This window comes from Priapulus caudatus, unplaced genomic scaffold, assembly GCF_000485595.1.
Source record: "Priapulus caudatus unplaced genomic scaffold, Priapulus_caudatus-5.0.1 Scaffold827, whole genome shotgun sequence".
NCBI lineage: Eukaryota > Metazoa > Priapulida > Priapulimorpha > Priapulimorphida > Priapulidae > Priapulus > Priapulus caudatus.
Window position 1 is genome coordinate 98326 of NW_014577888.1, and position 3532 is coordinate 101857.

The following is a 3532-nucleotide window of genomic DNA, read 5'->3' on the forward strand; positions in this document are numbered from 1 at the left end:
AAGAAGACTCCTTCTGCTCCTGTTGCTGGTGGCCGCGGGCGTGGTCGTGGAGGCAGCGGTCGTGGAGGCAGCGGTCGTGGAGGCAGAGGTCGTGGAGGCAGAGGCAGCTTCAAAGATCTGCCCAGCCTGGACCCTGCTGCTGTCGTCGAGGATTCTGTCGAGGATGCTGTCGAGGATGCTACACACTCCATCCTCATCCCCTCAGGGCTCCCCTACTCACTCACGCTCTGGGTCATTAGACAGTCATGCATCGCTGGCATTGCTGGCACCGACTGTGGCCAAGAGCAAGAAGAAGGAAAAGAAGGACAACAAGCTGTCCGATAAGGAGGAGGAGTTGATGGTCTCCTTCTTGGAGGCGAACGAAATGCTGTGGAACAAAAAGGCCACGCACTACAAAAGACCTGACATAAGGAACGCTGCATGGCAGAAGCAGGGACAATCCATGTCAAAGGAAGTCTTTCACCTGCAAGGGTGGTTTAAGGGCATGAGAGACAACTTCGCGCGCCTGGACAAGCTGCCCAAATCCGGGTCCGGGCAACGGATCTTCACAGAGAGGGAGCTCTGGACCCTGCAGAAGTTGCACTTCCTCCAAAAGATTATCTACCACAGACCAGAGGCAGTTAGCAGTGTAAGTACAGCTGCATATTGTTAGACTATTGATGCTTTTTATGTAAACATGTATCTTTACTATCACAGTGTCCAATGTATCTAAAAAATTAATTTGCAATCTTTTTTGCATTAGCCTTTTTTGCATTCTTTTTACTTATTATTTTTATTATTTCGTACTTGCAGGTAAAGGATGCGATCCAAGCGCAATGTGGTGATCTCTCGGCTGCTGAGGCTGAGTGCGCCAGGATCGGCGCAGAGGCGGACGCAGAGGAGAAAGAGCCTCAGCAAGCCTCAGCAGTCAGCGGAAGGGGCAAAGAAAAGGGTAAGCACTCGGAGGACGCTGCCATGGCAACCTTGCAGATGCGGCTGCAGGAGACTGGCCAGCAGGTGCTCCAGTTGCAGCAGAAGATGCAGCCCCAGACTCCAGCGGAGGTCTTCGGGACTTACGTCAAGGGGACACTGGTGAACTTGTCAGAACGGAAGTTCAAGAAGGCGCGCACGGATATCAGCCGGATTCTGGAAGCTGCCATGCAGGATAGCGATGAGGAAAAGCCTCGACAATTTAACATGAGATTAGAAAATAGGTCCCGTTATCAGAAACAGTCATAAATAGACTGTCACAGTAATAAAATTTCAGCTTTGGGCATTATTTAATATTTGTTGCGCTGCACTTCCAAGAGAAAGGGTAGGAGGTGAGGTTTAGGGAGAGGTTCAGGGGTGATAGGGAGGGAGACTTAGTGGCAGGAGAAAGAGGGGCCAGGAGGAGGACCTGGAGTGGTGTCAGACCGAAGTGTCTGGAGTTTAAGTCCCGCCTCCGTGTGTGTTTGTGTGAGGTCTTCTGACTTGTGAGTGTCACAAAGTGTACAAACCAAAGAATCTTACATTTAACGTAAAGAAATGATAGCGTCAGTTAATTAAAACGGCTGTGAAGATATCGACATTATTTAATTTTGATGATTTATTTTATTATTGATTTATTTCCTCTCAACTTTCGTCGTTTTTTTCTCACATATTAAGGTGTTGGAAAACAGTAACAACAGTAGAAGGCCTCCATAGGCAGCAGGCCTGAATATAAGCATCAGCATGGAACAGAAATTAATTAAAAATACTCACTGTTTCGTCGCATACGCATCACAAAAGGCCTTTTCTAGAGACCAAATAGTGCAACGGTAAACAGCATACACACACACACGCACGCACGCGCACGCACGCACGCACGCACGCACGCACGCACGCACACACACACACACACACACACACACACACACGTGTCAGTCAAATGTGTACAATACGCGTATGTACACGCATACCTACAAATATGGTTAGAATTATTTTGCGAGCATTGATCTGCGTTGCGACCAATCTGCCACTGATAGTTGGAGAACTAGCTGGTTTTATTGCTATATTTTATGCTTTATACTAGTCAATAAACTAGTTCTAGAACTACCGGGAGCCACTAGTTTTACTTTATACTACATGTATTTACTATTGCTACATTCTCGTGCACTTTCAACGTTGACTACACGAATATTGCACTTCATTTTGTTCAGATTTATGAACCTAGTCTCTTTCCGTCTTCAATATAGTCTATTAAACTTGAAGACTAATATTTACGAGGTTATTTGAGAGTTTAGATGATTATTTGTCGTGAGCGCTGCCATTGTTGGCAGTGCTAATATGTATGCGCGTCGTTTCTCCGCGGCTGAAGTAGTTCAAATATTTTACTAAGTTAGTTAAGTGTTTACTAAAAACCTGCGGGGATTCAAACTTAGGACGTGTCATTCTAACTAGAGTTTACCATTATAAGCACGTTAGTGCTGAAAGTTTTTAGACAGCTTGGGTGCAACGAAAAATTTGCGATTGTCGAGTTCAGACTACGGCCACGTGTGGAGTTTGAACAGCGTGCACGTGGAAGTTTGAACAGCGTGTGCGGAGTGGCTGTACACCCACTCCCAATCCACACCCAATTCGCATTGTCCTAAAATAAATGAAAAAAAAATAATAATAATAAAGAAAATATATATAATAAAAAATAATAATGAAATAAATAAAAAAAAATAAATTTAAAAAAAAATTAAAAAAAAAAATTATAAAAATAAAAAAAAAAATATATACAAAAAAATATATAATTAAAAAAGAAAAAATAAAATAAAAAATAAATAAAGCGCACCACCCATGCCTCTATGCGAGCTGCGAACTGAGAAAAAATTCAATGCGTCCATATGGTAAGCCAAAGCGGAATTAATTGCAGGACATACATTTTATACATTTTTAACAAATTTTAATATCACGACTTATATTTTCTTTACTTGAAACACTTTTTTCCATACTTTTTCCAAAAAATCATGTCAGAAAAAAATTATTATAAGAAAGAATTTACGATGTACTATTTTCAAATTCAATGTCAGGAATTATTTTCATTCTGTAAAAATATTTTCATGTCAGGAGCCAATAAATCACGTCAGAAAAAAAAATTATATCAGAAGAAATTTACAATAGGTGCGTTCACACTGGCGCAAATTAGCGGGCTGCAAAACCCGGTTTTTGTAGCTCGCTCGAAAAACTGAGCTTTTTACAAGTGTGAACGCAATTAGCTCACTAAATCGCGCCTCAAATAGCCGCTCCTAAGACCGCTTCTGACTGGGGCTAATTTGAATCAGCCTCACTTATTTGCACCGCGGCGTGATATTTGCACGCGCGCGATTAGCCGAGATATTCGCCTGGTGCTGAACAACGACACAATTAGCTCACTATTATCTCCGATATTAGCGGGCTGAGCAGTGCGGTTTTTCTTGTGTGTGAACGCGCCTAATGTATAATTTTCAAATTCAATGTCAGGAATTATTTTCATTCAGTAAAAATATTTTCATACCAGTAGCACGTGGCCTTGCAGGAGCACGTGATCATTCAGGAGCACGTGATC